Below are 27,219 nucleotides of genomic sequence, written 5' to 3'. Positions count from 1 at the left end.
AAAGAAGCCTATTCTATTCCAATTTTTGATTGTCCCACCAATTTTTTTGAAAGGAAATGTTCTCTATGCAAGTGCTTCAAATCATACATTGTTATTCGTACACCACATCTCTGAATATCCGTATGACTATAAGAAATCATAGTTGAAACCGTTAAAAACGTAGTTCAAATTTGTGCAAAAAGATCTATGACTAACATTGAGCACCAATGGCTGATTCATGATGATGAACATGAAGAATACCCTCACATAACAGAATTCTAAAATAATAAAAAATAAAAGACATTACCAGTTACACCATCCGACTAACTTACAATTTGTCTTTATCATCACTTAAATCTAGGTATATAACTAGAAGGACCCATCGGCCTTATCTCAGTCTCTGGTGAAATAATGTTTATACATGTTACCGCTGTATTTTTTAATATAGGCACATCACCACACAACAGTACACAACACCAGATGGTTTGATTCTTTTGAGTCTGTGTCCTTTTCTGGTGGTATCCAAAAGCTGCAATACTTCAATATTCTCATGAGAATGGAGTCTTTCCTCATGCCCCCTTGCAATTTTCTTGATTTCTTGACTGTCTGTGGGTATCTGAAGGCATCGATGTAGATAATCAGTCCAATAGTATTTGGGTGCGCCCACAATACCTCTCAGGATTTTGTTTGAAAAATTTGTATTTTTTTTATGTTACTCTTTGCAGAACATCCCCATAATTGAACTCCGTATGTCCATATAGGTTTCAGTATTTGCTTATATAATAGCAATTTATTATGTACTGATAATTGTGATTTTCTTCCAATTAGCCAGTACATTTTCCTATATTTCAAGTCCAGTTCTATTCTTTTCTTCTTTATATGTTTTTTCCAGCAAAGTTTTGCATCAAGATTCATTCCGAGATATTTAGCGTTGTTGCTATATGGAATGATAATATTATTTAATGTTATTGGTGCTTGTACTTCTTCACCATTGTCCCCGACAGCTATAATCGCAGTATAATCGGCAAATGTTGCCATCGTAGTATTCTCTAACTGTGGTATATCACAAGTATAGAGTAGATATAGCATTGGTCCCAGTACACTTCTTTGTGGTACACCTGCTTTAGCTTTTTTTTTATTGTAGAGTAAACTTCTTATTGTTTGACTCTAAATATTTTGGTTGTAATGTACGATTTTAATAGTTCGGTGTGTTGTTTTTGAAGCATTTTCTGTGGTTTATGAACAAGGCCTTCATGCCAAACCTTATCGAAGGCTTGTGCTTCGAACATCTAAGAATCTGTGAACATCTGGAATCTGTTATTCTGTGGACCTGGTCAATTGCTGAATGCTTGTTAATAAACCTAAACGGGTGTATTGGTAACAGGTTTTTTCGCTCTATAAATAAATAATCATAATGACCAATTATCTCTAATTAAGATATCCTTCGACTTGCAATCTATATTTTAATATATTCGCATTCATTTAACCATATATGTTAACGACTATGTATTCAAGAAGGACATTATTTTCTCAACAGGTGTCACACAGAACAAAAAGAGCAAAACACATTCATCATTTAAATGGCCATCAGTCTTTTAATTCAACACTGACAACGACAATGGTAATTCACCGGATGTTTTAAAAATACGAAATTGTTTAAAGCCATAAAAATGCCGAAGGTATTTGTATAAAGATCATTTAGATGCCTTTTTCTAGGCATGGGTAATGAGATTCTTCTTGTCGCGGCTCAAAACACACATACGCGAGAGGTATTTTTGTTTGTTTTCCGATTTTGCATGTAGCATACAGTAAATACTTGATATTTGAGTACATTACACGCATCGCAAGATTGTTTATTCAACGATCAACGATGTAAAACAAAACATCGTTCATAAATAAAATAACTTTTTTGATTCTTGTGCTTATAACGTCTGTTGAAATATAAATAGTTAATGATTAAAGTACCTTTTGACTGTATATAAATTAATACGTTTATAATGGAGCAAAAGTACATTCAAAGGTAGCACATACGATATTTTGCTTCATTTTATCATCACGGATGAAGCCTTGAATGGAAACAAAAGGTTAGATAATAATATGGACCGGTTACTAATGCTTAAAAGAGCATATGAAATAAGTGGTATAACGATTGGATGAAGTGCTAGAGTCCACATAATCATGGTTTATAATAGGTCAATTGAAAATTCCCCGGCCTGATATATAGATGGCGCTACTAGAATTAAATCCATATATTTTTTAGTTAGCCTTAACCCTCAAAAGATGCGTCTATAAATTTGACAGCTGTCGGATCATTAGTTTGTGAATTATAGCATTTTGAGGGAAGCAACTTTTGTTATTCAGAAAAAAGTGGATAAATAGGAATTTCGCGTGTTGATAAAATATTGCTTTTTGAAAGAAAACAATACAGTTGAAGCGAAAACTTGATTTGGATCAAGGATTGGTATGCTAAGTTTAGGCGTGGTGAAATGAGCACCGAGAACGGAGGACGCAGTGGACACCCAAAAGAGGTTGTTATCGACGAAAACATTTAAAAAATCCACAAAATGATTTTGAATGACCGTAAATTGAAATTGAATGAAATAGCAAACACTCTAAAGATATCAAATGAACGTATACATCAAAACGATCCACGAATATTTGGGTATGAGGAAAGTGGTTGTTGCGCGAGCTCATTTTTGACCAAAAACAACGACGAGTTAATGATTCGGAGCAGTTTGAAGATGATCAACCGTAATAAACCCGAGTTTTTGCACCGATATGTTACAATGGATGAAACATGGCTCCATCATTTCACTCCGAAGTCCAATCGACAGTCATCCAAGTGGACTGCACACGATGAACCTCAGCGACTATTTCCTGTTCTCAGATCTCATCAGAATGCTCGCTGGAAGAAATTTTCGGGAAATGAAGAGGAGATCGCAGAAACTGAGGCCTATCTTGAAGCAAAGGACAAATCGTACTACAAAAATGGTATCGACAATTTGGAGGGTCACTATAATCAGTTTATCACCCTTGAAGGGAATTATGTTGAATAAAAAACTAATTTTGCCACAAAAATGTGTTTTACTATGATAGGCCGGGGGCTTTTCAATTGACCTGTTATTGCTTCCTACAAACTGACGGGTATATGTATATAGAACCCCAAAAGAAACTTATTATAAAGGTCCGAACTGCCCGCTTTCTACAATCAAACATAAGGAACATTCGGTTATGATTTTTGTGGTAACATCGTGGTATTCAACAGGTCCTCTCATTCCAACACTGATCAGATTAATGTGATGAATATCTCGACATATTGCTGTCAAACATTGCCATATTTCAAGATGATAAGGCGCCCATATATACAGTCACAAAGGTTCAGTCTTGTTTGGAAGAACACCAGAATATATAACAAGACATTTTCCTTAACCAAAACAATTTCCAGATATCAGCATAAATGAACATTATCAGCATTAAGAGGAGCCTTATTGTGATGGGTACATTTTCATCTCCAACATCATTGGACGGATATTTTAGTACAAGAGTACGACAACATTCAGTTGGATACTAATCAGACACTCTACGAATCTATTCCGTGAAGAATCACAGCTATTTTACAAGAATATAATTGCTCAACACTTTATCAACAAATAAATACTCTATATATGTCGGGTGTTCATATTATTTTCTCCATTCCCTGTAGAATCATTGAAATATTCGAGCTGTTTAGCATTTTTTTCGAAAATTAAATGGAAATACGTGGTACGTTTTTAAGTTCCAAGAAGCAAGCAACATAAACAATCAATAGTATCACAGAATGTCATTTTGGTTTTCATTATTTGTGATCCATAAAAGGTTGTCGAGTACGAAATGCATATACATGCTGGACGCATTGTTGATGCGGTTATTCTAAACTGAATGAACGCGTGAATACAGCAGTCACGATTACTATACAATACTATCATTCAAGCTGTGAAACAAATAGAGAAACAACCAACATATTCATCAAGCATGCGCATTTAAATGATATGTATATTTAATAAAACCAATAAACGGCCAATTCGAAGTAATATATCAATTATCGATCAACACAATACATAATTATTTTAAAAGATTCTAAAAATATATTTAAATACCCATATACAAATTAGTCATATTTAAATAACAACAAGCAATGTAGCAATCTTAAACTGTTAAAATATCGGCATTATTGAACCAAAAACTACTGTAATAATATGTTTAAGAACAATTTAAAAAATAAATAGTATTTTATTCACAGTACCCAATTTCAACAAATATTCTCAATTAGTTATGTTAAAAACATAATTTTATTTTAAACCCATATAAAATTTTATTATTAATTTAAATATCAAGAAATCGTTTTTTATCCGTTATACTTAGAGAGCTTTACAAAGCTTCACTTTCAGTGAAACTAAACTCAATCAAAACTTTTAATTAATGTTTGCTGGATTGATAGTCATACATGCTTTAAATATCATTATTATTTAGCATAAATTATTGTACGTATTATAAATAAAGAATTGGGAAATAAAAATTAAGTAAATTCTAATATAAATCTATCTTTTCAATATTGCAATCAATATAATGTTATAAAATAAGTTAAAAATTAAAATTAATCATTATTTTAATGAACATAAGTTATATTAATAGATATAGTAGGTTATAATATCAATACTATTTAGCGTATTAGTAATAAATAAGAGGTAATTGAAAAACAAGTAAATTCTAAAATATCCACAAAACACATATATTTTTTAATGCAGCCATTAAAGTAAATAAGTCTCCAATATTTTTATTAATAAATATAATAGAAACTACCCCTAAAACCATATAATATTATGTTAAACATAAAAAGTATTTTTAATAACCATCTAAATAAAAAATAACTTTATTGAAAACAACAGTAAACGTTAATAAACTTAAGCCATAAACAGCTTTAATATCGCTATTATTTAACACGAATTATTGCATGTATTATAAAAATAAATAAAAATATCTAAGACATCCACAGTACAAATCTATTTTGTAAATGTACTAGTTATATACAAGTATCACAAAACAGTTTACATATAAAGTAGATCAAAAACTGGTAAATTGCAAGAAACGCAATAAAATAAACGTACCCCACAAAATTTTATTAAAAAATGTTATAGAGATCCTTCAAAAACTTAGAAGTTAGTAATTAATTTAGCAATAATTAAAATACGAAGAAATGCTATTTTAGATACTGTTCTTGGGGAAGCTTCAGTTTTATTGAAACCAATCATTATTTTAATGAACGTTATATATTATGTACTGATAATTGTGATTTTCTTCCAATTAGACAATTATTACATTTTCCTATATTTCATGTCCAGTTCTATTCTTTTCTTCTTTATATGTTTTTTCCAGCGAAGTTTTGCATCAAGATTCATTCCGAGATATTTAGCGTTGTTGCTATATGGAATGATAATATTATTTAATGTTATTGGTGCTTGTACGGTCTGTTTATAAGTGAACTGCATATGTACAGATTTACTTTCATTAATTCTTATTTTCCAAGCTTGTGTCCAATTATTTATATTGTCACTTGCCTGTTGTAATTTTCGTGAGGCTTCTTCACCATTGTCCCCGACAGCTATAATCGCGGTATAATCGGCAAATGTTGCCATCGTAGTATTTTCTAACTGTGGTATATCACAAGTATAGAGTAGATATAGCATTGGTCCCAGTACACTTCTTTGTGGTACACCTGCTTTAGCTTTTTTTATTGTAGAGTAAACTTCTTATTGTTTGACTCTAAATATTTTGGTTGTAATGTACGATTTTAATAGTTCGGTGTGTTGTTTTTGAAGCATTTTCTGTGGTTTATGAACAAGGCCTTCATGCCAAACCTTATCGAAGGCTTGTGCTTCGAACATCTAAGAATCTGTGAACATCTGTAATCTGTTATTCTGTGGACCTGGTCAATTGCTGAATGCTTGTTAATAAACCCAAACGGGTGTGTTGGTAATAGGTTTTTCTCTCTATAAATAAATAATCATAATGACCAGTCATCTTCAATTAAGATATCCTTCGACTTGCAATCTATATTTTAATATATTCGCATTCATTTAACCATATATGTTAACGACTATGTATTCAAGAAGGACATTATTTTCTCAACAGGTGTCACACAGGACAAAAAGAGCAAAACACATTCATCAGTTAAACAGCCATCAGTCTCTTAATTCAACACTGACAACGACAATGGTAATTCACCGGATGTTTTAAAAATACGAAATTGTTTAAAGCCATAAAAATGCCGAAGGTATTTGTATAAAGATCATTTAAATGCCTTTTTCTAGGCATCGGTAATGAGATTCTTCTTGTCGCGGCTCAAAACACACATACGCGAGAGGTATTTTTGTTTGTTTTCCGATTTTGCATGTAGCATACAGTAAATACTTGATATTTGAGTACATTACACGCATCGCAAGATTGTTTATTCAACGATCAACGATGTAAAACAAAACATCATTCATAAATAAAATAACTTTTTTGATTCATGATTTGAAGTTTGCAATTAATTTAGCAATAATTAAAATATGAAGAAATGCTATTTTAGATACTGTTCTTGGGGAAGCTTCAGTTTTATTGAAAACTATAATTTTATTGCATGTATTATAAAAATAAATAAAAATATCTAAGACATCCACAGTACAAATCTATTTTGTAAATGTACTAGTCATATACAAGTATCACAAAACAGTTTCATCAAAAACTGGTAAATTGCAAGAAACGCAATAAAATAAACATACCACACAAAGTTTTATTAAAAAAATATTATAGAGATCCTTCAAAAACTTAGAAGTTATTAATTAATTTAGCAATAATTAAAATATGAAGAAATGCTATTTTAGATACTGTTCTTGGGGAAGCTTCAGTTTTATTGAAACCAATCGTTATTTTAACGAACATAATCTATATATATATATATATATATATATATATATATATATATATATATATATATATATAGAGAGAGAGAGAGAGAGAGAGAGAGAGAGAGAGAGAGAGTAGGCAATTCTAAAATATCCAGGTTCAAAAATATATTTTTTCAATATATTAATCAAAATAAAGGCATTTTTAATTGTTTGCCTATAGATAATTAGATCAGAAACAATTAAATTTCAAGTAAAGCTTTGAAATGAATATTCCCCATCAATATTTTCAATAAAAAATATAATAGACGTCCTCTCAGAAACCATATAATACTATTTCTAACATTAGAAATATGTTTACTAACTATGGAAATAAAGAATAACAGTTTTCTACTCACAGAAATCGAAGAATACTCAACTTACTTGAAACCAACGGTAAACGTTAATAAATTTAAACCATATTTATAGTCATAAAGAGTTTTAATATCGCTATTATTTAACACGAATTATTATATTTATCGACGGTACACAATAGAGCAATAAAATCCCGTACATTTTTCTGAAAAAAAATCCGGCTCATATCGAGACTTACCTTTTGAATTGCGACACGACACCAAGAGTACGTACGAAAACACAGACCAAATGACGCGATGGAGCGGCCGAGCTTTCCCTATCAGTTCGCGTCCAGCAACCACTACCACAAGAACTAACAAAAAAAATCGACTGCACTTGTCCGGCAATCGACAATTATTTAACCTAACATCAATCGGTTGTTTTGGAGAAGGGGGCGGGGATCGTCGTCGGTTATGACGTATATTTGCGACGGGATTTATTGAAATTACATTACGCATGTGGATTTATTAATATTTAACGTAATTGTTACTGATAGGATAGGGAGGGGATGCCTTGCTAATCCTGTTGAGGAAAACCGATGAAAAACTTTCTGTGTTTAACAGGTCAATTAAAAGTCCCCGGCCTACCATAATAAAAGACTTTTTTTTTGGCAAAATTAGCTTTTTTTTATTCGACATAATTCCCTTCAAGGGTGATGCACTGATTATAGCGACCCTCCAACTTTTCGATACCATTTTTGTAATATGATTTGTCCTTTGCTTCAAAATAGGCCTCAATTTCGTCGATCACCTCTTCATTCGACGAAAATTTCTTTCCGGCGAGCATTCTTTTGAGATCAGCGAAGAGGAAATAGTCGCTGGGAGCCAGATCTGGAGAATACGGTGGATGAGAAAGCAATTCAAAGCCCAATTCATGGATTTTTGACATCGTTTTCACTGACTTGCGACACGGTGCATTATCTTGGTGAAGCAATACTTTCTTTTTCTTCAAATGCGGCGGTTTTTCGGCGATTTCGTCCTTCAAACGGTGTAATTACGCTATGTAATAATCGCTGTTGATGGTCTTTCCTTTTTCGAGGTAGTCAATGAAAATTTTTCCATACGCATCCCAGTACAGACACCATAACCTTACCAGCTGACTGTTGAGTTTTCCCACGCTTTAGAGCGGGTTCATCGTGTCCAGTCCACTCGGATGATTGTCGATTGGATTTCGAAGTGAAATGTCACATATCGACGTAAAAACTCAGGTTTATTACGGTTAATCATCTTCAAACACTGATCCGAATCATCAACTCGTCGTTGTTTTTGGTCAAAGGTGAGCTCGCGCGGCACCCACTTTGCACAAAGCTTTCTCATAACCAAATATTCGTTAATGAGATGATGGACATATCATGCTGCTGTCAAATTTATCCACGCATCTTTCGAGGGTTATGGCTAACTAAAAAACATATAGATTTATTTCTAGTAGCGCCATCTATGTGTCAGTCCAGGAACTTTTCAATTAACCTGTATGGTTTTGACATATCAATGCTGGCTTTTACAATTAAGAACCTAACGGTTTTGACGTTGTCCTGTCTGAACGATGGATTTTCAATTCGAACTAGAATAATTTTTTATTATTATTACTCCTCAGATTGGGTAGGAATTTGTTGAAGAACTGAACAATCCAATTCAACTAAATGTACCCCTTAAGACAGTCGAACAATTAAATTATGAGCTAGTGCTTGGAATAATAATGATAAATAAATATCAAGGAATTGGCAACTGAAGAACGAAAACTTACGCTTAGTCCTTATGTCCTTCGGTTCCCGTTCATGTTCAAAGTAACTGATTTGAGACGCAATCTGTTCCCTCTGGCTTGGGAATTTTCAATCAGAGCAACCAGAAGCAGCGGTTGGAAATTTATCAAAACAAGCAAAGCGTTAAAATAACGTTTTCCGGTTTATAACCTCTTATCGCTATTGTTTTGAAAAATTTTTCATACTTCCGAACTTGTCCGACAGCATTGTGTCTCTTTATAACCAGAATAAAGGGAATTTACAAATTGCGAAAGGCAATACATTAATCATCTTGATGATGTATGTACAAAATAACTTTGTATAGACTACATATTCGCTCTAGAAAATCGCCAAATACCTAAAATTATCAGGTCTACACATCGAACCTGTAAGGGGCCTACATGGATATTGGGCACGTAACAATCCATAAAAAGCTGAAGCATTTGCTGACCATCTAGAAAAGACCTTCAAACCATACAAAACTGACATAGAGCATAAGTTGCCGAACATAGAAAATGAAAATTCAACGAATCAACTAGTTACGCCGAAAGAAGTAACCAAAATTATTAAAATTGACATCAATTCAAAGAAATCATCAGGTTATGACATGATAACGGAATAATTTGTGCAAGAACTACCAAGAAAGGCAATTACAAAACTCGCCAACTTGATCAGTATAGCATTTCGACTAAAAATATCTGGTGTTCGAAAAATCACCAAATGTTTTCCAATACAAGTTTTCCAAAGCAAAGTCCTAAGACCTTCAGATACCGACTGTGACTCAGGAAATCCAGAGAACTGCAATGAAGACAGACTCTGTAATACAACTTCTGCATAACACCAGAAGAGGGCACAGCCTCAAAAGAGTCAAACCATATGATATTGTGTAGTATAGTGTAGTGGACAATATTTAACAGAAAAACAAGAGTGTTAATACATAAATATTATTATGGTTCCCCCTAGATATATACTATAGATATTTAAGTTAATGTAAAGACAGTTTGTGTTAGTTGGCAATGACCAGTAACTATGTAATAAATAAATTTTAAAAAATATTACTCTTAGTGGTTCAACAGTCTATTCTATGAACAATACAAATTTCTAATGATTATATTAGTTACATGACTTGTAAAAAATCCCTTCATTAAGTGATATCATGTGTAAAATATTATCTTAATTAGTTAGTCGCATTCTATATATGTCCTATAACCAGATTGAATGGTGTTAAACGTTTTAGTTTACGCACATCACCATTACATCGCACATTTAGCTGATTAGCGAGCACATTACGGTGCACTAGCACTCTTTTAAAGGACCCTTTTACACTCATTATAAGTTCAAAGAGGACACAGGGTTGCATCACTGTAGAAACATAATACGGAGCATCAACAGTGGCAGTTTTGTAATAATACGAGATTTCAAGTTTGGTTTTCCAAATCACCATTCAACAATCGATCAAGTGCACAGGGTCACTGCGGATATTGAAAAACCGTTTCAGGAAAAGAAATACTGCCCTGAATATGCCTGGATGTCTCACAAGCTTTTGATCGGGTTTGGCATTTGGGATTAAACTACAAGATGAGCAAACAAAAAAACAAATTGTAACTATTGTCAATTGCAAGAGATATCTTTTTGGGAAGAAAATGTAGAGTATCGCACGAAATAACGCTCAAGGCAGCGTTTTAGGACTTCTCCTATATCTGCTCTACATTGCTGATATTCTAACAACAAAAGAAATACTACTTGGAATCTTTGCAGACGACACAATTATTATGGCAAACGACATATCTCTGCCTAGAGCTGTAGAAAAAGTACAAGTGGCAGTCGACAAAATCTACAAATGGACGTAAGACTAGAAAATTCAATTTAATAGCTCCAAATCTGTCCAAAACTTAATTATGTCACTCAATAGATGCCCGATTCGTCAAGCAGAATCAGCTAAATACCTCGGAATCCATCTTGACGGTAGATTAAATTGGAAACATCATGTTATACAAAAAGCAAAACACATTAGAACCAAAATAAAACAACTATACTGGTTAGTCGGAAGATACTCTCAACTTGATCTAAAATCAAAGAGGTTGATCTATAATACAATTATAAAGCACTAATTATAAAGGGGTTGCACTAAAAATTCAAATCAACTAGTCATACAACGCTGTCAAAACAAGGTTCTTCGATTGATTACCAATGCCTAACGCTACGTAACCAACGAAGAACGGCACGATGACCTGGAAATGAAATGTATTTGCCAAGTTATCCAAGATTTCGAAACAGGAAAGAAGATTACTAAATCCTACTAACGTGAAAGCAATACAACTGCTGGACAGAGCGCAGGATGTCAGGAGATTGAAGCGAACCAAACCATACGAACTTATATAAAGTGTATACCTTTAGTGTATATATTTATACATATTGATGTATTTTCTCGCACTCGTCTTGCTTGTGAATTAATCCAAGTACAAATGAAATGTAGTAATAAATTAATGTATAATTAAGATTGTACTAAGCATATCTAATAAAGATGTTATAAAAAAATATCAATACCTTGTTATTTAATTAGAATTTCGATTTTCACCTTTTAACCACTACATTTGATAATAGTATAAATTGATCCAGCAATCGATCAAAGCAAATGAGACAAAATCTACCCATGTGATATTTACCCTTTGTAGAAGAACATCTTCCTCAATAAAATTGATTAATCATGAACTTCCACAAGCAGACAACGTTAAATATCTGGGAATGCATTTCGATCGACGTTTGACATGGAAAAAACATACAGTTACAAAGCGCAAACAGTTTGGGCTTAAACTTAACCAAATGTAATGGTTGATAGAGCGTAAATCTATATTATCATTAGATAACAAGTTTTTGCTGTATAAGTCAATACTTAGGCCCTTTGGACCTATGGTATTGAACTATGGAGTACTACTAGCATATCCAACATAGATATCCTCCAGAGGTTCCAGAATAAAGTGCTGCGAATCATCGTTGATGCCCCATATTACGTGTCCAACAAACTGATTCAGCGTGATATCCCCATAAAACCCATAACAAGTGTGATTCGGAGTGTTAGTGCGAAGTACTCTGAAAGACTGTTAGTGCATCCCAATGCACTAGCCAAACAGTTAAAAATGCGCGATGATTGTGAAGTGCGTAGGCTCCAACACAAACTGCCATACGAACTGATTAATAGACACATAGGGCGAGATTTAATAATCTCTAGAATACACCAGAATAGTTTATAGAATCAGTTAGGATGGATTTTAAAATAAGTTAGAGTAATATCTAGAATAAGATATCACTACATAGTATAAAACAAAGTCGACTTTTCTGTCCCTATATCCCTATGTGCGTTTAAATCTTTAAAACTACGCAACGGATTTTGATGCGGTTTTTTTTCAATAGATAGAGTGATTCAAGAGGAAGGTTTATATGTATAATACATGCATAATATACTAAGGCAACATTGCTAATTTTAGAGGTTTCTAACGTGATGTCGTAAATTAACCTATTTTTTTAGGCTTATTTAGCAATTAGCAAAAACGCTGCCTAACCCTACGAGTTAGATCAAATCAATGTACTACAGTATTGTACACCATAAAAAGGTCTACAAAAAAGTCCGCGATGGTATATGTTTATCTTTTAGGGATAACCCACATTAACCATTTTTATTGTTTACCTTTTACGTGAGAAAATGGCTTATTTACGAAGCTATTTTAAGCAATACGGCATTAATCCTTATCGAATTAAGTACCTTAAATACAGTGTGCAATTAATATAGATCATTATGGTTCCTTACAGCATGTAAATTAAACAAATATTTTCGGAGATATTACAAATTTAAAATTTGCGTTTAAAAATGTGTAATGTAATAAAAATTGTATGAATTTAGATATTCCAAAGATAGCAGGAAATCTTCATAGTAAGTATAGGGGAAGAGGAATTGTTTTACTCCAAATTTAATGCGTGCAGGCCAAGGGCAGTAATGAATGAACCAAAAATACTGGATCGATTTTAATTATGTTTTCATTGAGTGACATAGGCATATATATTTTATGCCCGTGCAAAGTCGGAGCGGGCCGCTATGTTTTTATATACAACGTTCATATTTTTTCTGTAGCGTATTTAATTTAGTATCAGCATTGCACCCGTGCGAAGCCGGGGCGGGTCGCTAGTATATTATAAGTTATACAGTAGATCACTTACTGAAAGGATCTACTACATATCAGGATAGTTATATTATATAACTGAAATCATATAATAATACTTATTGCCCACGGACAGGTTGTTGACGTTCTAGGAGATTAATAGGTGGTCATAGGTGTGTCATACTTTATCAGAAGCCTCAAATATGTTCCGGAATGAAACCTAACAATATGTTTTGACATTTAAGTCCGTATTTATTTTGAGCTCAAGTCCATAAACTTGCTCTATAGTCAATTAATATTCTAGAATAATATTTCTTTCTTTTTTATATTATTAAGCTTTTTTACGTATAATTTCCTAAAAACGTTCGAGATTATCGGTAGATACAAGTTGTAAGTTAACTTTCCTTGACTTGAGAATCATTATTATTAGTTTCCAAACAATAGGATAATAATTCACTAGTATTATTAGGGATATTCGTCGGATAAATTTCCTTTTAGTTATATTCTGCGTGTTATTTTTGCTATTATGTATTAATATGTAATTTTATCCTTAAAAGTCTCTTGTTTATCTCTTTTTCTTTTCACTGTGTTACTCGATTTTACAAAACAACACAGAAGAATGTTTAAAAAGGAGTAATATAAGTTGCTGAAACATACAACTGTTTTATTTCGAATAAAAAAAGACTGCAAAATGCACAAACATGAAATAGTACCTTAATTTCAAAATATATTCAACCATATTATTGATATAAATTTATAATGTTGTGAGTCGTTAATTGTAACCTATATTTAAAATTATCCTATGTTAAAATAGATTCATATATCGTTATCTTATGGTTTCCCAATATTGTCGAAAATGGATTGAAAGCAAAAATTGTGTTTTTGTATATTTTTTTTTGTATATGTAACATCAATTATTATTAATTTTATGATGTCGAAACGTAATATTCAAGTCACAGAACACTAACTTCACATGTATATATTATACATGAAAATTACCTAACCGTGTTTATAAGAAACGGATAAAATTGTGCTCGTATGACATACATTTTTTTAAACAAAAAGTATAACAAATATAGTGTGTTCCAAATTATAGAGAAAAACCGTTTTTTGTGTTTTTTAAGATCGGGATTTGCTGACTGAATAAAACTAAACCATTATATAGAGGTTTAACTAAAATAGGAGTACATTCAGCATTTTTGTGACTTAATTATAATCACTATTATATGGTTACAATGTATCTTCAGTCTCAAAAGTGTGGTGTATTCAATGTATGTATGGAAATATAAAAACCAGATGTCGTTTTCCTTGGAAGAAACAGCCCAAGTTGGCTAGGTTAAGGATGTGTATGTGACTTTACCTGGTACGTATACAATTATTTATATAGACATTTGTATTCATAAATATTGTTATTTACAAGAATAAAACAGAAGAAATCAAAAAGAATATATTAACCATACTTTAAAACAAAAGTGTGCCAAGATTGGGCGATGGCAAAATTACATTTAAGGTAAAGGTGATTATACTACATGAAAAGTTTTTGTTACCCTTTAAAAAGTTGTTTGTAAAGTGCCATCAATTAAAAACTTAATTATTTTAAAAGGGTTCATTTACTTGAACAAAGGTATATCGGTTATGGGTCCTTAACCAGATAATCTTTTCAACAACGGTGTTTAAAGAATACATTAACATAAAATAAAATAATACAATGTACAAGAGATTATCTAATGATTGTTTTATTACATGGTAAATAGATCCTTAGGCTGTCTCTTTAACTCCTCGATTTTACCATAATAAGAGAGAAAAGGAATTTCCTGTGTTGATAAAATATTGCTTTTTGAAGAAAAAAAATACAGTTGAAGCAAAAGCTTGGCTTGATGCCGAGTTTTTGACACTGCCCCAGGAATATCAACCATCAAGGATTGATATGCTAAGTTAAGACGTGGTGAAATGAGCACCGAAGACGGTGAACGCAGTGGACGCAGCCCAGAAGAGGTTGTTATCAAGGAAAACATTTAGAAAATCCACAAAATGATTTTGAATGACCGCAAATTGAATTTTAATGAAATAGCAGACACTTTAACGATATCAACTATACGTGTACATTATATCATTCATGAATATTTGGGTATGAGAAAGCTCTGTGCAAAGTGGGTGCCGCGTGAGCTCACTTTTGACCAAAAACAACGCCGAGTTTATTCGGAGCAGTGTTTGAAGATGATCCAACGTAATAAACCCGAGTTTTTGCGTCGATACGTGACAATGGATGAAACATAGCTCCAACATTTCACTCCGAAGTCCAATCGAAAGTCATCCGAGTGGACTGCACACGATGTACCCGCGCCAAAGCGTGGGAAAACGCAACAGTCGGCTGGCAACGTTATGGCGTCTGTATTTTGGGATGCGCATGGAATAATTTTCATTGACTACCTTGGCAAAGGAAGGACCATCAACGGCGACTATCACATAGCGTTATTATACCTTTTGAAGGACGAAATCGCTGAAGAACGGCCGCATTTGAAGAAAAAGAAAGTGCTGCTTCGACAAGACAATGCACCATATCACAAGTCAGTGAAAACGTTGGCAAAAATCCATGAAGTGAGCTCCTGATTGCTTCCTCATCAATCGTATTCTCCAGATCTGGCCCCCAGCGACTATTTCCTATTCTCAGATCTCAAAAGTCGTATGAAGAGGTGATCGCCGAAACTGAGGCCTATTTTGAAGCAAAGGACAAAATCGCACCACAAAAATAGTATCGAAAAGTTGGAGGGTCGTTATAATCAATGTATCACTCTTGAAGGGAATTATGTTGAATAAGAAAAACTAATTCTGCCAAAAAATGTGTTTTACTATGGTAGGCCGGGGACTTCTCAATTTAACTATCGTCATACACTTTAGCCGTTTTAATGATCCATTCCACAATTTGCACAATAACATTGTAAAAATAATTATAACTTGCCTTAATACATTTTTGTGTTGATCAAATAAATAAAATATTATACAGACACAGACTTTCATCTGTGCTGCTCTGCTTACAGTGTGAGGGAACAAAAAGATAGAATGTTTAATACTTATTAATCTAATTTAAATTTATAACACTAAAGAAACATGAAAAAGGAAATAAGAAAAAAGGAGACATAATAAGAAACTGTCACAACCCCAAAATTCATGAAAATCTACATGAAAACTCTTAAACTATTGTTGTTTACAACACAAAATTTATAATTATAAAACAAATAAATTCGCAATTAACAATAACACAAAGAAACCTTTACGATTAAATACCACGTCTATTAATATATCATAAGATGGCAGATATACAAGATATATAGGTTCGTTTAAACACGCAACACGTGTATAACATCAAAGCTGAAATATGCAAGATATGCTCATAAAATATTTAATAATTATTACTGTCATTAATATGATTGTTTAACTCAAGCACGCACCTAAATATTTCAACACCATATCAATATTTATTATATATCTCCAATATTAACGTAAAATCGACCACAACTGTAATATAGATATTATATAATTCGAATTACATAGTCAATATATTATTATGTAGTCTTCTAGCTTTATATATTGATCATGTAATCATATAATATCATATATTATTTTAGCATTATCATATATAATAATTTTATTGACATATGACAACAACATTCGTAAAAAATAAATCTAGGTTAGGTCGATTTTCTAATAGCATACAACATCCATTATTTCTGTTTGTCACAAAACTTATATTATTAACATAATTGCAACATAGATGTTTTAGAATTACATATCCCATTTAACTATAAATTTATATATTATAGTATTTTATTAGCACATAATAACAATCAGAATAAGTTGTCAATGTCAATGCCACGTTTGACAACAACTTTCGTTATATCCTAATAATAAAGTTAGGTTAGGTCGATGCTCTAATGTTATACAATTTTTTTTTAATTTGTCACAGATAGATAAATTATAAACATAGTTATAATTTAAATATTCTATAATTGCATGCCATATTGCCGTAAATTTATATATTATACTATTTTATTAGCATATGATGAGAATCAAAACAAATCGTAAATGTCAATGTCATGTTTGAAAAAAACATTCGTTATATTCTACAGTCGATGTTGTAATACCATACAATATCTATTATTTTTGTTTGTTATAAATAGTTATATTATTAAAATAATTTCAAGTCATTTAGCCGTAAATTTATATATTATAGTCATTTCTTAGCACACAATGTGAATGTGAATCAAAGTGAGTTGTCAATGTCAATGTCATATTTGACAAGAACTTCGTTATATTCCAAAGATAAAGTTAGGTTAGGTCGATGTTCTAATATCATTCAATATTCAATATGAATTTTTCTCGCAAATAATTATATTATTAATATAACTGCAACATAAATATTTATGTTTTATAATATTTTATTAGTACATAATGGCCATCAGAATAAGTTGTCAATGTCAATATCATATTTGACAAAGACATTGGGAATAATCCAATAATAAAGGTAAAATCAAGTTACCTTTATCATTCGCTCTTGCAGTATTTATTGTTTCTGTTCTTCCCATATAAATATATTACTGAAGAAGTATGTAGTAATTTACATGATATTATTATTTGGGATAATGCGACATTTAACATGTTAAAATACCATGACTGGACGCGTAGGATTTCCCGTGGCTGTTTTGTACGGAATTTGGGATATGTTTAGAATATGAAATTCGCGGGGCTTCCTTATAACCATGTATTTAATTAGTAATGCATTAGTGGCTTATTTAGTTTATTTTCAACGTTTTATTTGCATTTAAACTATAAAATATGGTTTTTTGTTTGTTCAAGATGGTGCATCATAGTCGGATGTATGTAAATAATTCAGGATCTTATATAGAGTCAATAATTATAATTAGCAAAATATTGCGCGTAATTTTCGTTCATGTTGGTTAGTTTAGGATCAGTTTCTCTTAATAAACCATACAGAGATTATAACAGGTTGTTCAATAAACTTCAATATGTTGGCCCTTAAGTTTCTGGAGACTATATGCGTAATAAAGAGTTGCATTAGTGCACAATAAAACAGAAATAGGTTCAAATGAGACTTTATGAACAGCGTTGCCAACTTGTAGAAAATTTCCAACCTGTGGAGAACACATGTTGATTTATTTATCTTATCGTAATTATAATATCGATAGAGATAGATAATTGAGAAAAATTTAGGGATCGCAAGTTTTACAAAATACAACAAACCGAAAATTTAATAATGGTTTTTTGTAAGCTAACCATGACGAGATTTGATTGACACTTATTGAAAGCTTGCATTTGGTTAATTTTTTCTATGTATTTTGAGGATAAATAATCATTCATTGGTGTGAACAGCAGTGAATGTTCAATTGACATTCGCATCTTTTCATGCATACTTGTACAACTGAATCCCTAGCCCATTTTTCATATTGTTTGGCAATTGAAAAAAACAAATATTAGGAACTTGTGCACACAATAATTGAAACAAATGAATGAAATCATATCTAAATTGAAATGTTGTCCAAATTGTTATTTACCTCGATATTACTTTAATTACAGTTAAGATATAATTAAAAGTACTTAAAATAGAGAATACATAAGAATGATCTTATTATTCTGAATAAGTGACCTATATTCAAAATATACCGCCTGGTTCATGCTTTGTAAGACTTAACAACATTTATCTAACATTTCTCTGTCTTGGAACAAAAATACACAACTTGTTTGCATTTTTTACCGATCTATAATTACATTCAAGACCATCATACCCTCAATACACATTAGAATGCCTAATTATAATTGTGTTGTGTTGAACAACTAAATAAAATATTAACGGACACAGTCCGCTTTCACTATCAAGGAACAAAAAGATCGAAACTTTAATAAATCTTATTTAAATTGATAGATATACGACAAATATATATTAAAGCAAAAAAATATATATATACAAATTCATTCCTGCAACTAATAAATCATTTTTCCGAATCCATTATCATTGAAATTCCGTATTTCATTAAAGAAAATCGCGAATCGACATAATACGAATTAGCCCACGGCCGTTCCGTGACACACCGACTGTCCCTTCGTATCGATAACACCATATTAATCCGGATTTAATCCGATGACACGGTTTAACGCCCCCTAATTCGGAACAACCACCGCCCAGGCCGAGGCGAATGCGCGCTTTTGTTGGTCTTTACGCAATCGGCCCTTTTCGCAACCCACGTGTTTCCCGGATCCCGTCACATTTTCATTAGTTTGTCAACTGTTCCTGACGAATTGGCCAGAGGGACGCGATTTCGTCGACGTTTCGGGTCGTATCATTGACGAGAAGTGGATTATATAGAGCTAACCATCTGTTATTTTGTGCTGTATAGCAGTGTAAACAACATTATGGCGTTTGGCTTTGACAGACACGTTAACGCCAAAGATTTGACATAAAAAACTTATACAGAAATAAAATCATGTGTTAAAAAATCGCAACGATGTAAAACCTGAATTCTTCGCACAATATTTAGCTAACATATTGCTACCTAATGATATGTACCGTGGATCCATTGGAAGTTGCCACTGAAATTGATAAACTCAATCCTAAAAAGGAACCTGGTATAGATGACATTTCACCTGGATTATTGAAAGAACTGCCACGGAAAGCAATCATCATATTGACATATATATTTAATGCCTGTTTAAGACTGAAGCATGTTCCGGAATGCTTTAAGGTGGCACAAATAATTATGCTCAAAATAACTGACAAACTTGCAGAACAAGTCGAATCTTACAGGCCTATTTCGCTGCTATATGAAAGCTATTTGAGAAACTAATATTTAAACATGTTAAAAATTTTGTAATAATACCCAATTTCCAGTTTGGTTTTCGAAATCACTATTCAACAATCGATCAAGTGCATAGAGTAACTTCGGCTATTAAAAAAGCGTTGGAGGAAAATATATACTGCCCTGCAAAATTCCTGGATGTCTCACAAGCTTTTGATCGGGTATGGCATTTGGAATTAATCTATAAGATGAGCAAATTGTTACCGTGTGTAACTATTGTCAATTGCTGGAGTTATATCTTTTCGGAAAAAAAATTATAGTATCGCACGAAATGGCGTTCTCGACATTTAAAACTATTTCGGCTGGAGTTCCACAGGGTAGCGTCTTAGGATCTCCTCTCCTATATCTGCTCCATACTGCTGACCTTCCAACAACAAAAGAAACACTATTTGGAACCTTTACTGACGACATAATTATTATGGCAAACGACATATCTCTGTCTAGGGCAGTAGAAAAAGTAAAAGTGGCAGTCAACAAAATCTACAAATGGACGAAACATTGGAAAATTCGACTTAATAGATCCAAATATGTCCACGTTAATTTTGCATTGCGGCGAAATAATAAAAACTTAATTATATCACTCAATGGATGCCCGATTCCTCAAGCAGAATCAGCTAAATACCTCGGAATCCATCTTTACGGTAGATTAAATTGGAAACATCATGTTTGACAAGAAGCAAAACACATTAGAACCAAAATAAAACAACTGTAATGGTTAGTCGAAAGATACTCTCAACTTGATCTAAAATCAAATAGGTTGATTTATAGGACAATCATAAAACCAATTTGGACCTATAGGGTGCAAATATGGGGTTGCACTAAAAATTCAAATCAACTAGTCATCCAACGCTGTCAAAACAAGGTTCTTCGATTGATTACCAATGCCTATCGCCTGTATACGCAACTAACGAATTGCACGATGACCTGGAAATCAAATAGATTTGCGAAGTTATCCAAGATTTCTCCTTGAAACATGAAAGAATAGTAATCTTCTTTAATCATATTAACGTGGTAGCAATACAACTGCTGAACATTGTGCAGAATGACAGGAGATTGAAACGAACCAAACCATACGACCTGATATAAAGTGTATACCTTTAGTGTAAATTATGGCTATAAGTTATTATAATTTTATAATTGAGGAATACATACTGATGTATTTTCTCGCACTCGTCTTGCTTGTGAATTACTCCAAGTACAAATGAAAAGTAGTAGTAATAAATTAATTTATAATTAAGATTGTACTAAGACAATCTAATAAAGACGTTATAAAAAAGATCTGTTAAAAAATAGTGTTCCTGGTAGTAAAAGAAGGTAACTAGTAACTGAAGCTGCGTAAAACTATTCGAAAATAAATTACAGCTGATTATTTCCAACATAATTTATGTATGAAACTCCCGAGTATTTAATAATAAATTATTCCAAACGATACAGTAACTTGGATAGTGAAACATAACATTTAATAATAAAGAGAATATCGAATAATAAAAAAAGATAATATCTAATAATAAAAGAGAATACCAGTAAAAACATAGTACCTAAAATAAAACCACAGAGATTAGAATCTGGTAAAAAAACAGGTTACCTGGTAAGAAATGAAAGTATCTGGTAATAAAAGAGAATATCTTAATACAGCAGACTATAAAACAGAATCTGGCCAATATTAGGTCACCGGGTACTAAAATAGAATATGTAGTAATAAAACAGAGTCCCTAATAATAAAATGAAGTCTGATAATAAATACGTGTACCTAATAAAAGAGAGAATATCTAGTAACGAATAGAGCTTCTTATAATTTAGCAGGTAATAAATGAAAGCAACTGGTAATAAAAGAGAATATGTAGTGATAAAACAGAATATCTGGTAATACATTAGAGTAACTGATAAAAAAGTAGAGTCTATATTAATACAGCAGAGTATCTGGCAGTAAAACAGAATATGTTAAGAAATAGGGCTATTAGAGTATGTGGCAAAGAGAATAAAAAAGGGAATATATAGTAATATAACAAGGTCTGTATACTCAGTATCAAAACGGAGTATTCGGTAATATAAAATGGTATATGGTAATAAATGAGAGTAACCCAAATAAAAGAGAATAGCTACTAAAGAAACAAAAAATCTGGGTATAAAAAATAATATGTAGTAGTTAAACAGATTATTTAGTTTTATAACATGGTTTTTGGTAATAAATGATAACGACTGGTAAAAAACGGATATTATCTATTAATAAGAGCAGTATCTCCAATAAAACAGAATTTCATAAAAACTAGAGCTAAGGACCTAGAGAAAATATAGTACCTGATGAAGAGAATAATTAGAGAAAATATATAGGGTATTATATATTAAACAAGGTAATTGGTGATAAGGCAAAGGCTGGTATCTGATAAGCAATGAGAGCACCTGGTAATAAAAAGTTAAAAGATAATATTTAGTAATAAAAGAGCAGCATATATATAGCGTAGCATATATGCGTGTGTAGCATATATATAGCATAGTACTTGATAAATATAGGAGTAACAAGTAATAATAAAGAATCTAGTAAAAAGAGAATATTTCCTAATATAACATAATGTCTAGTTGTAAACGAGAGTAGCTGGTAGTAAAAGAGAATATCTGGTAATAAACTGAGTACCTAATAATATAATTGATAATAAATTAGAGTAACTAATAATTTCACAAGAAATGCGATAATAAATAAGACTAACTGGAAATAAGAGAGAATATTTACTACTAAAACAAAGAATCTGATGGTAAAAAATAATACGTAAATAGAATAATAAGAGAGAATATCTAGTAATAAAAGAGAATAATCGGTAATAAAACAGAGTGTCTCCAAAAAGAACAGAATCTTGTAAGAACTTAGTGCTGTGAGTTAGTGTCTGAAACATATAATAACAAGATATTATCTAACAACAGGACAGGGTCGGATAAAAAATGAGAGAATCTAGGAACAAAAGGTAATATGTAGTAATAAAACAAAGTATCTGCTAATATTACATGGTCTTTGATAATAAAAGGAAGTAACCATTAATAATAGATAATAACTAGTAATAAAATAGAATATCTCGTAATATAATAGGATATTTGCTAATAAACGGCTAATAAAAGAGAATATCTAGTAATATAAAAGAGTATCTGGTAAGAAATAAGAATCAAATCAAGAATACATATTTTGATGGCTCCAAGATATCCGAAACCGTCACAGCAACCATTTCCGGGGCGTCATTATCATTAGTATCATCATCATTCATCGGGCGTAGGCTTGGGACAATAGCGGGCAAGACCAAATTATCAATCTAGTGCTCCGATTTTAAATTGTCGTACAGATACCATCCATATTATCTCTCGGCACGGTGCTCGTTATACGTTCAAAAGACGTAAGCCATCTTCCGTAAGGCAATGTACGATGACTAAACGCTGATCGGTATCGCAGGTGACGTCAAACGTGCCGCCTGTCAGCCACCTGAAATTATTCAAAGGACATGTACAAAAATACGTGAAACGCTTGTTTTTCTTAATTCAAAATCTGTTAACCTCCCGCGAATTTCAATAGAATCTGCGGTTAATCTTTCAAAAATATCAAGGTATGCTTCGTTAATATTCATTAATTCGACAGTGACTTCGACAGAAAAACAAAAAATAGGATATTAATAACTAATTGGATAGGATAAAACTTTCAATGATAGAACCGTAGAATATTAGAGATTATATAAACGCTCAACTTAAATAACCAAGGAAATGTTTTGCGCGCTCCCACCATTACAGTCACTGATACTTTTTACTTTTTTGATTCGTTCGTTAGAATTTCTCTGCAAAGTGTGCAAAGTTCTCTTTTAGTGTGCCTGATATAGAGTATGTTCAGCATTTTTATGACTTAATCATAATCACTATTTTTTATACATATATTTTAATGTCTCCTTTTACCAACTATGGGTTTATCTGAACTGGGCCTAAAGTTTAACGTGGGCTCCGAACCACGGTCCTCAGCATTAAGCCTACCGACTAGCGAGTGACCAACTTTAGAAATCATCCCAGAAGACATCCGGTCTTACCCAGCCTGGTTACTGGCGTGACTGGGATCATTTTCCCTGTCGGACTCTTGCCTAGAACATTCACAAATTTTAAACAATCATAAATATAAATTTACAACCATGCCCAAGCAGGATTCGAACCCGCGGCTATCGCAACAGCTGAAGGACCGTCCCATGGCCTTTACTTTCCTCATACGGGCTATGAGGAAAAATAGGGATACAAAAACAATGATTGAAAATAAGAAATGTTTCAGGCACTCGGGCCCGTTAACTAGTTTAGTTGATTTGACAAATGTTCTAACTAAACTAGAAAAAAGATAGTTGCTGCTCTGTTGGGAATCGAACGCGCGATCTCTGCGTGTGAGCTTAACCTTCTAACACGTTACTTATCATCTTTCTTCTCATATGATATGATTAGTGCTTAAAAAGCAAACTGAATGGCTTTTACTTATTATTTGGCTTATTTTTCACCACATGAGTTCAGCAATAAAATTATAAACAAATATCTGATTATTTTAGATAAAAAAAAAACGTGTGCAGACATTGTACATGCCTTTGAAATTTGAGGGTTTCGCTCGATTTCCCCCCATTCCCCACAACTGATCCTAACTGGGTTCCAATGGGACCATCTCGGAAGGGCACTCTTTTGAATAGCAAAGGAATTTTGAAAATCGGTCCGTAATTGACAGCCGAAGATAGAACCTCCTCCTTTTTTAAAGTCGGTTAAAAGTTTAATAACAAATAAGAGTAAATGGAAATAGGAAAGAATGTCCACAAATAAAACAAAGAATCTGGTAATAACAGTAAATATGTAATAATAAAACAGAGTGTGTAATAATATAGCATAGTGTTTGGTAACAAACGACTGTAACTGATAATATAAAGTAATAAAACAGAGTACCTAGTAATATAATATGGTCCTTGATAATAAATGAGTATATCTAGTAATTTGTATCAACATTTAAATTGTATATTCACTATTTATACTTTAGTCCTCCCTATTTTTGTTATTAATTTTATTTAATTTATTATGTTGTATATAAACTTAATGAATCTATGACAAAAAGCACTCAATAAACAAATAATGTATTCAAGCATTTTTATTTTACGTGGCAATATTTTTCTAATGATGAACAAATAAAAACAAATGTAAAAAAAGAATCTGGTAATAACAGAGAATAAGTAGTAATGAAACAGAGTGTGTGGTAATATAACATAGTGTTTGGTAACAACTGAGTGTAACTGATAATATAAAGTAATAAAACAGAGTACCTAGTAATATAATATGGTCCTTGATAATAAATGAGTATATCTAGTAATTTGTATCAACATTTAAATTGTATATTCACTATTTATACTTTAGTCCTCCCTATTTTTGTTATTAATTTTATTTAATTTATTATGTTGTATATAAACTTAATGAATCTATGACAAAAAGCACTCAATAAACAAATAATGTATTCAAGCATTTTTATTTTACGTGGTAATATTTTTCTAATGATGAACAAATAATAACAAATTTAAAAAAAGAATCTGGTAATAACAGAGAATAAGTAGTAATGAAACAGAGTGTGTGGTAATATAACAACTGATATAAAGTAATAAAACAGAGTACCTAGAAATTTGTGGCAATTTTTGAATTGTATATTCACTATTTATACTTTTATTACCAAAAATCACTTCAAACATTATATAAATCAAGCGTAAGATAATTAATTCAATCTCGACCCTAAGAACAGCTCTCTTCGACCATTATAATCCTATTCCAGATCTGGGTGGCATATGTTTTGACAACGAGGGGTATGATGAGACCCCCTCGTTATTAAAATACTGACTATCACACGTGCAAAATAACTATAACAGTTCGACACGGAGGGGGTGACTTTTAATATAGTCTAATTTGCCATGGCCAAAACAAATCGGACGATTTCCAATTGCAAGGGATGCACTCATACAGAATTAATGTAATTTTAATTGTATCAAAACTTTTAGTTTTTCCTTCATAACAAGTGGTTTCGTTTTTTTTTCTATAATTTATTAATCTTCCGCTACCATTTTGATTGCCTATAACTATAACTGGTCTTTACATTTTTTTCGTTATGATTGAAAATTATATCGGCTAAATGATGACCTGATGATGATGATGATATGCAAGTTTCGGATCTTTTAAGGTATTTTTCGTGATATCCTGCAACATCTGAGGTTGAATTTCTTCAATTACGTGACAAATATTGATTGATTTTAAAAAACCCCATAAGAAAATGTCTGGTGCTGTTAAATCCGGAGATCTGGCTGGCCATACCAAATCGCCACTTCCCTAAATTAGTCTTCCTGGAGAAACGTCATTCACTAATTGAATCGTTGAACGAGCTGTGTGTGCTGTGGCTCCATCTTGCTGAAACCTCTTGCATATCCTCTAGTCCTTGCTCTTCCATTTCAGGGAAATCATGTCTTAGTATCGTTCAGCAGTTACAATAAGTACAAAACCTTGGTCATTTTCAAAAAATAGAGACCAATGATATTTCCAGCATGAATATGAATGAATTTTAATGGACGCAATGATGTTTCATGAATTAATTGAAGATTTTGTGTTCCCCAAAACCGACTGTTCTGTTTATTGACGTGGCCAATGAGAAGAAAATAGGTTTCATCGCACCGGACAGCCTTAGGCTTGCATTACTGTACTCAACTCGTTGATCATGATCTCTCGGTAGCAATTTTTGGACTGAATTTTGTACGGGAATATTTTCAAGTCAGTTTTCAAAATTTGCCTTAAACTGCGTGCAGAAATGTGTAACTGGGAACCACGTCAACCACCAGAGCCACATTTTCAGCGTTACGAGACGCTACTGTCGTACTGTACTGTCGAAAATTCATATATAAACGAAAAATTGCGGTTTTGTGAGGCACTGGACGATTAGGATATTTTTGACGCAATTTCCGCTGAGTGGCAATAACGGAACGACTATTTCCAATAAATATTGTCACTATTTCTGCTCATTCTTGTGGCGTATATTTATCCATAATAAAATTTGGACGTCTACACAACATAATGGTTAAAGCAAAACTGATCTAAAGGTCACATAACCGAGATCAAAATGTTACATGATGAAGAAATATATAAGTCGCAAC

At 32.2% G+C, this 27,219-nt stretch overlaps 1 protein-coding gene across 2 annotated transcripts in view; it reads right to left on the bottom strand.

Moving 5' to 3' along the window:
- The window catches only part of LOC143192384 (fatty acyl-CoA reductase wat), a 34,382-nt gene extending 26,730 nt beyond the window's left edge, over positions 1–7,652 (bottom strand). Inside the window, exon 1 of one of the 2 annotated variants that reach the window (XM_076397725.1) lies at positions 7,495–7,652. The gene's annotated coding sequence lies outside the window, so the exon portion shown is untranslated. Of the gene's footprint in view, positions 1–7,300; positions 7,362–7,494 lie in introns of those variants that run through there. The other variant, XM_076397724.1, reaches the window with a different exon arrangement.
- Between the last annotated feature and the right edge of the window lie 19,567 nt (positions 7,653–27,219).

The sequence above is a fragment of the Rhynchophorus ferrugineus genome, unplaced genomic scaffold (genome assembly GCF_030347505.1).
Source record: "Rhynchophorus ferrugineus isolate W39M unplaced genomic scaffold, kcgeb_rfMv2 rfM3, whole genome shotgun sequence".
NCBI lineage: Eukaryota > Metazoa > Arthropoda > Insecta > Coleoptera > Curculionidae > Rhynchophorus > Rhynchophorus ferrugineus.
Note: the sequence above shows the minus strand (reverse complement) of the source record. Positions and strands in the feature narration are given on the sequence as shown.